This window comes from Tupaia chinensis, unplaced genomic scaffold (assembly GCF_000334495.1).
Source record: "Tupaia chinensis unplaced genomic scaffold, TupChi_1.0 Scaffold000539_1, whole genome shotgun sequence".
Classification (NCBI taxonomy): domain Eukaryota; kingdom Metazoa; phylum Chordata; class Mammalia; order Scandentia; family Tupaiidae; genus Tupaia; species Tupaia belangeri.
The window spans coordinates 3,651,899-3,660,729 of NW_006160052.1; the positions used below are offsets into that span (position 1 = coordinate 3,651,899).

Below are 8,831 nucleotides of genomic sequence, written 5' to 3' on the forward strand. Positions count from 1 at the left end.
TAGAGAGATGGAGAGTCAGAGAGAGAACTCATGATTGGGTGCTCTGAGTAAACACCACAAACACATAGGCTAGAAGCCACTTCCTATTAGGAGTGCAGTATGTCCTGATCAATGAGACTACAGTCCTGCAAGTGTGGTCATCCTAGTGAAGTGCTCACTCTGGGTTGATAATGAGTGGGCACTGTCTGATGTGGCCTTTTCAATGGACTAAACAAGGAAGTATAAGTGGAGTGACCCAGAGTATCATATGAACAAATGAATCCATGTTTTTTTCACATATGGAAGAATAACAAGTTGGGGTCTTCAATTTCCAACTTTCTTTTCCTCTGACTTCACTTTCATCCTGGCTTATGACTTCTGTTTAATTACAAAATGAAACATTTCCAATTCTTGGGGTTATCACCAACATGAGGACTGTTGATAGAAATAACTAAGCTCTGTAGAAGTCATTAAAATGGTTTATTCTAAGCACAAATAAGAGTCACCAAGCCTGGAAAACACAAAAGTGTTTCTGGGGTGCTTAGATACAGTGGTTCTTTTTATTCAGTTCTGGGAGCAGAAGACACAAAGTTGCTAATCAGCATAAGAATCTTTATATTGGCCTTGCCCAAAAAAAGTGGGACATGTGAAAATGGGGACTTGTAGGTTATAGCTGAGTTCAAATATTCTTAGGTTAGCGATTAGTTAAAAGCACATATCTTTGTTCCTGAAAGACTTAGAGTCAGTAAAATGAATGCCTGTGATTAAATTTAACAGATAAGAAGGCTTTCCTATGCATCTAATATGCTATGCCAGGGACTGGATGTATGAAATATCCCACCATCATTGGACCAAAGTGGTCTGTTATAGCAAGATTAACGTTTGGAGATGTGACTCTCCGAGACTCTTCAAGTAAGAAAACTAATCAGGATTCTGTCCCTTCAGAATCCAAAATATTTCCTAAATATTGTCACTGGTGATTATTAATACAGTGGGAGAGGAATGAGACTTCTCTAGGCAGGGGAACAGAGTCCTTGATTCCAGAATCAGAAAGTTCTTTTTAAAAAAGTTTGCAAATCATGGTGTTAATTCATGGTCATCTTCAGTTCTACAATAAAAAGAAAAATTCTAAACCAAGAAAGAACATGACATTTTAACCATCCTAAGGACCTTTTGCAACTGGTTAATAAATATTTAATCTGCAGGTCACACATGTATCTGAACTTACAAAAGCCTATCTACCTCCATTTTAGTTTCTATTGTATTTGCTATTATTGTAGTTTGTTTTTGTCTTGATATAAATATTAAATTTCCTTTCCTATTGTGTACATTCTTGTCACCTATTATGGGATAATGACATCAGTGTTTAGAATTCAACATGTAAAACAAGTTGTCCTAATTTGTTTTAGAAGCATGATTTTCCCCAGTTCTGGCATTTAATAAACATTAAGTGTTCAGTCATTAATGAACAAAATGAACAGTGCATGTTCTTTAATGTCTTAAAGACATCAACTATGTCTTCTCATCCTTCACCCTTCTAAGCAAATGCCCCCCATCTATCTATCTATCTTTCTTTCTTTCTTCCTTTCTTCCTTTCTTCCTTTCTTCCTTTCTTCCTTTCTTCCTTTCTTCCTTTCTTCCTTTCTTCCTTCTTTCTTTCTTTCTTTCTTTCTTTCTTTCTTTCTTTCTTTTTCTTTCTTTTTGTGTGTACAATTATTTATAACATCAGCTGCTTAAAAATGTTTGGTGATTACATACATCAGAACAAAGTCTCAAAGCCTCTCTGTCGCCATAGTAGTTCCAGATTTGCCCTGGAAGGGCTCTGAGCCTTGTCCAACCATTGGGTTGTTGAAAAAGTCTTAATTATTGTTCTATGCAAACATGTGTGGTGACTTTCTAACAATCCAATATTTACCTTAATTAATTAAAAGTAGCCTTAGAATGGCTATTAAATATGGTCTCCTAATGTTTAAAATGACAAATATTCAATCACTGTCACTTACAAATGTGGAAAATGTCATTGTTAATTTGCTTTTATTTGATTGCAATTGCTGTTTTTTTTTTTATTACTTTGAGATTCCTATAGGAGTATATTTTTTCTTAGTGATTCATAACATCTTTTTTTAAAAAAAATCACAGGAGTAAAAACTAATGTTTAAGTTGACTATTATTAGTCTGGTAGTATCTATCAGTAGCTTTTCTGGCTAGAGATTATCAATCCTATTTTACAGATATGAAAATGGGTTCAGAAGGTTTAAAAGTACATCTTAGGCCACAAAACCACATGAGGTAAACTGTCAGAGACAGTAGGGATCTCCTGGCCTTTCATGTCCATACAGCGCTTCTGTTCACTCTGTGAGGTGCAGAGTTTTATGTAGAGACACAAGGCAGCCGAAAAATTCAACACAGAGGTAGGTACGAATTGGGAAGTGATCCTGAGTTTTAGGACAAGGAGTTACTGTTGATTTAGTGTATGACTTCTACATTCTCAGAGCACTTAGAAGATAAGAAAAGCAAAAGCACAAAACACTTGTATTTCTTCAATTCTAACTCACTACAGTTTGCTCCTTGTTTTTCTTATTCTTTGTTTCAGTGTCTTATCACAAACACTCCATCTTGAACATTTGAAAAGCTGAACAGTCTTGCTCTCAAACTGCATTTAGGCATGCTGTGATCTTTATGGCATGGCAATTCTCACTTACGGTGAGACACATTTGTAAGCAAGCCACTCACATTTAGAAAAAAGAGATATGTACTATGTTTAATTCTCAACAATTATGTGAAGCTAAAAAAATAAACCTCAGTGAGATCAATCTAAACAATCCTCACCATTATTAAGTAGTAAAACTGAACTTACAGTGTGATTTATTAACCTGAAACCAGTCTACTTTTCACTATGGGATAGCTAAATGCCAACTTGTTCTCTAAGAAAGGAGATGAAGATACTTGGGTCAATCTCTAAAGCAGTTTTGAGATACATAAAATAAATTGATGAAGTTAATTCCTAATGGTTGATTTCTTTTCTCTCTTTTTTTTTTTTTTAGCTGTGAGAAAATCCATGGAACACAAACTTTACCACCTTAACCAATTTTTCAGTGCACAGTTTAGTAGTAATAGATAAACTCATACTACAGTATAACCCTCACCACCATCCATCTCCATAACTCGTTTCCCCTTGTCACTCTATCCCCATTAAACATTAACTTCCCAATCTCTCCTCTTACCAGCCCCTGGGAGCCACCACTCTACGTTCCGTCTCTGTTACTATTCTAAGTACTTCATGCAAGTGGACTCATGTAGTATTTGTCATTTTGTGACTGGCTTATTTCTTTTATATTTTTTCATTTTCTAGGTTTTGCCATAGGGCATGTGTGCTCTGGAGGGAAACAGAGAGGGATGCAGAGAGGGAAAGTGAGAAATCACTCAGTGGGATGGTCACACTATAATTGTTTTTCTTCTATTCTCCTCTCAGGATTTGGGACCTGCTCACACATGCACCCAAGTGTGATTTTCAAGCCACCAGGTCTGGGACTTGAGCTGTGGTTGGCCATGTGCGAGTTCAGCACCTTAACCACCAAGCCACCTGCTTGCCCTGTGATTGGCTTATTTCATTTAGCATAATGTCCTCAAGACTCATCCATGTCATAGTATGTGTCAGAATTTCCTTCCTTCTTGAGACTAAGTAATATTCCATTGTATGTATGTATATATATACATTTAAACTTAATTTATAACTTAGAACATATGGTCTGTCCAGAAAATGTTCCAAGTTCAGGGAGAAGGATACATACACCGTTGTTGGGTAGAGTGTTCAGCATACACCTGTTAGATCTATAGCAATCTTCCTGTGTGTATGTACAGAGGATACAAGACCCTGTGTAAACCCAGAACTGCAGATAGTGCCTGTATAACCTATTTGTTTTCAATCTGAGATGGCTACTCAGTGACTCCTGGGGCATAGCAAATATAGCCTGGGTACACGGGACAAAGGGATGGTTCACATCCTGGGTGGAACAGAGCAGAGCAGTGTGAGAAGCCATCGTGCTACCAAGAATGGTGTGCAATTTAAAATGTATAAGTTGCTTATTTCTGGAATGTCCATTTGTTATTTGGACTGCAGCTGACTACAGGTACTGGGAACTGTGGAAAAGAATGCTGGATAAGGGGCACTACTGTAGCAGACTATTGTGCTTCTTCCTCCATTTCGTTATTCATTGCCTGGCTGGCTGGTCTATCAATTACTGACAGTAGGGTACTGAAGTCTCCAACGATTATTATAGAAGTGTCTATTTTTTCTCTCCAGTTCTGCCAGTTTTTTCATGTGTTTTTATGGTCTATAATTAGATATGTAAATATTTATACTGTTACATCTTCTTGTTGTATTGAACCTTTTATTAATATATTGGGTTGCTGGAAAAATCGTGACACATTTTTGCATAGAAAAACAAATATACGTCATGACTTTTCCAACAACCCAATATAATGTCTTTTTAAAAAGTTATTTATTTCTTCCACAAGTGAGTGAGAGAAAAATAGAGAAAAACAATAGCCCCAATAGTATCGTGACACCATGATTCACCCCAAGTCTTCATTCAGCCCTGGATCATGGGCAAGCAGGGAAGTCCCTGGACTTGAACTGGGAACCTCCCCATGTAGGATTACCTGGCAGAATGTTGTGTTTTGCCACTGCACCATCATCTGGCCCCTGTTTTTCTCTACTTCTTTTCTTTTTTTTCTTTTTTTGGAGAGGTTTTTGCTATAGAGCATGTGCACTCCTCACCAGAAAGGTAGAGAGAGAGACAGAGAGATAGACAGCGAAAAATCACCCCCCAGGGTGGATGGCCACACCACAATCCCTTCTCCTCCACTCTCGTCTCAGTATCTTGGGCACACACACACGCGCGCCTGGCGTGGGTTTAAACCACTGGGTCCGGGACTTGAACTGCAGTCGACTACGTGGGAGTCCAGTGACATAGCCTTTATGCTAACTGCTGGTCCCTGTTTTTCTCTATTTCTATAACCACTTTTGAGTTAAAGTTTATTTTGTCTAATATTAGTACAACATCCCCTGCTTTCTTTTGGTTACTATTTCCATGGAATATCTTTTTCCAACTTTCTAATCTGTGCCTTTGGATCTCTTGTAGACAGAATAGAATTAAATACTGTTTCTTAAAAATCCTTTATGCTGGGCTGGCAGGTGGCATAGTGGTTAGGGCCCTGGACTCCCACATGGCTAACCTCAGTTCAAGTCCCAGTCCTGGTGGCTTGCTTTCTCACTTTCTCTCTCTCTCTCTGTTTCTTTCTGGTGAGGACACATGCCCTATAGCAAACTAAAAATAATAAGGGGGACCAGCAGTTAGCCCAATGGCTATGTCTCTGGACTCCCATGTAGTTGACCGCAGTTCGAGTACCGGACCTGGCAGCTTAAACTCACGCCAGGCGTGTATGCGTGTGTGCCCAAGGCCCCGGGAGGAGAAAGGAGAAGGGATTGTGGCGTGGCCATCCCCCTTGGAGGGTGATTTCTCGCTTTCTGTCTCTCTGTCTCTCTCTGTCTGTCTGGTGAGCGCATACGCCCTATAGCAAAAATCTCTCCAAAAAGACAAAAAGAAGAAAAAAAATAATAAAAACTAACTAAATAAACAAATCCTTTATGCCATGCAGGTAGTGTGGTGGTTAACTCCTGCATGACCTTTCTCTCTCTCTCTGGTCAAATTTAAAAAATAATAATGATAATAAATAAAATCAAATAATTCTTTTAAAAAATCCTTTATGCCAACTTCTGCATTTTAACTGGTGTTTAATCCATTTACATTCAAAGTAATTACAGGTACGGAGGGACTTATTTCTACCAATTTGCTCTTTGTTTTCTATAGGCTTTACAGAATTTCCCCCATTTCCTGCATTGCTATCTTCTTTGTATTTAGCTGACAGTTTGTAGCGAAACATTTAGATTCCTTTCACATTGCCTTTTGTGCATGTTCTATTAATATTTTCTTTGTGGTTTCGTTGGTATTGTAGTTAAAATCCTATTCTAACACTCTAATCTGCACTTAGCCCACCTTAACTTCAACATATAGAAACTCTGTTCCTTTAGTTTCATCTCCATTCCTCTCAGCAGATGTCATAAAATTACAACTTTACAGGCTGTGTGCCCCAAAACCTGAGCCAACAATTATTTTAAATACATTAGTCTCTTAAGTTATGTAGAAACGAAATGTGGAGTTATAAACCAAAGTTACAATGATGCTAGTTTTCAGACCAATTTTTTCATGTAAAAATTATCTCTTAAGTCATGAAGAAAACAAAAAGCGATTTATAAACTGTTGTTACACAAATACCAACTTTTCTAATTGTCTATGTATTTACCTTTACTTATTTTAAATTTGGAGTAATTTTTGCTATAGGGCACATGCACTCGCTGGAGGGACAGAGAGAGACTGAGAGACCCCCAGGGGTGATGGCCACAAAGCAATTCCTTCTCCATTCTCCTCTCAGGATTTCAGGCGCACAAAAGTGTCCAATGTGTTTCAAGCCACTGGGTACAAGACTCAAACCACAGTCAGCCCTGTGGGAGTCCAGCGCCATAACCCCTATTCCACCTGCTGGCCCCATATTTATCTTTATTGAGGTCTTTATTTTTATTTAGTTAGTTTTTAAGGTTTTAGCTATAGGGCATGTGCACTCTCTGGAAGGAGAGAAAATCACTCCCCAGGGGAGTCGGCCATGCTACCATCCCTTCTCCCACATTCTCCTCCTGGGATCCTGGGCATGCATGCATACATGTGCAGTGTGATTTTCTAGCCAGGTCTGGGACTCGAACCAGCCATAGTGGGAGTCCAGTGCCTTAGCCATTATGCCACCTACTGGCCCTGAGATCTTTATTTGTTCATACAATTTTCTTTCTTTCATGATCAAATTTTTAATCATCTAGAATTGATTCAAGGATATAGTATAGGGTTGGTATCTAATTTCGTAGTTCTCCACATGAATAGTCAGTTATACCAGGATAATTTATTAAACAGTGATTTCTTTTTTAAAAAGTTTATGTATCAGTCTCTCTGAGAGAGAAAGAACCCTCCATAGAATGTTGACACTGTGACCCAGCCCCAGCATCCAGCCAGTCCTGGATCATAGGCACAGGCACACCTGCCATCCTCAGGAAGGTCTCTGGGCTTGAACTGGGAACTTGAGTTAAGGGTAATGTTTTAGTCTGGCGCTTAGAGGTTAGAGTGGGATTGCTTTGCAGTGTCCTGTTTTACTCCGTGCTGCTGTCTGGCCCTAGCGGTGATTTCTTTAGTAATCGGCAATGCCCTAGCCTTCTATATGAAACTCTCACATATCTTGGCTCTCTGTTCTGCTCCCTTGTCCTGTCCTGCACTAATACTGCACTGTTTTAATCACCACTGTTTTATACTGTATCCTGAAACGTGAGGGAGCAAGTACTCCTATCTTATTCTTCAGGAATGGCTTTGCTAATCTTGGGCCTTTGATATGTCATAGGCATTTCAGAATCAGATTATCCAGTATCTAAAAAAAACATATTGGAGGAACCAGCAGTTAGCGTAATGGCTATGTCGCTGGACTCCCATGTAGCCGACTGTGGTTTGAGTCCCAGACCCCGTGGCTTAAACTCACGCCAGGCGCGTGTGCGTGCGTGCCCAAGATCCCGAGAGGAGAATGGAGGAGAAGGGCATGTGGGATCCAGTGCCTTAACCACCATGCCACCTGGGTGGCCCTATTTTTTTTTTCTTTTTTTTTATAATACCTGTTCACAAGCTAATCTGTATGGTTTAAACACACATACATTCATAGTAAAATTGTGTATATATGCAATAGGTTGATAAACATAAATTTTTGGGTAGTGGTTGCCTTGGGTAGGGCAGGAAGAATCAGGGGGATGGGATAATTGAGGGAACTCACGGGTCGATGGGGGTTAATGGTAACGTTTCAGTTTGGGGCTTAGAGTCACAGCTCCTGATTCCATTTTTCTCCTCAATTGCCAGACAGCACACGTGCTCTCCAGAGACAGAAAGAGAGAGGGGGGACTGAGACAGACAGTGCTACCTTCAGTGAGTTATGGTCATGCTGCAATCTCTTTTCCTTCCTGCCAAGGTTCTGGACACGCACACACACACTCAACATGTTTTTGTAAGCTGCTGAGTGGGATTCCAACCACGGCTGGCCATGTCAGATCTGGATCCCAATGCACTGCACTTAACCAACATAGCGTGGGACTGGCCCTTAGTTTGCTGTAATAATAGCAAATAGGCACAGATCATCTTCTGTATGTGTCAAATGATATTTTAAAAAGATAAACAGGGGGAAAATATGCATAGTTTATTTATCAGAGCCTCCTTTACAAAGATGACATCTTCGACCTACCCACAGGCTGGCATCTCTTTAAGCTGTTTTGCCGAAGAGAGAGGGTTTATGGTGATTGTCTCCTAGTGCATCATCTTGCCCTCAGGGAATGGAGGATTTGGGGAGGTGAAGTGGTTGGTGGTAGATTAAAAACCAAGGTCAATGGGGAATTTTCAACTTTACTTAGCTCCAGGTAGCATTTTATTTTATTTTATTTTATTTTATTTTATTTTATTTTATTTATTGGAGAGATTTTTGCTATAGGGTACGTGTGCTTGCTGGAGAGACAGAGACAGAGAATGTGAGAAATCACCCCCTAGGGGGATGGCCACACTACAACCTCTTCTCCTCCATTCTCCTCTCGGGATTTTGGGTACACATGCACACATGCCCGGCATGACTTTCAAGCCCCCAGGTCTGGCACTCGAACTGTGGTCAGCCACGTGGGAGTTCAGCGCCTTGACCACTATACCACCTGCTGGCCCTTCCAT

The 8,831-nt window shown here is 39.8% G+C and overlaps 1 protein-coding gene across 1 annotated transcript in view; it reads right to left on the reverse strand.

Annotated features, from left to right (window-relative positions):
- Positions 1-8,831, reverse strand: part of HPSE2 (heparanase 2 (inactive)) — a 287,742-nt gene that overhangs the window by 38,770 nt on the left and 240,141 nt on the right. The window lies entirely within an intron of this gene.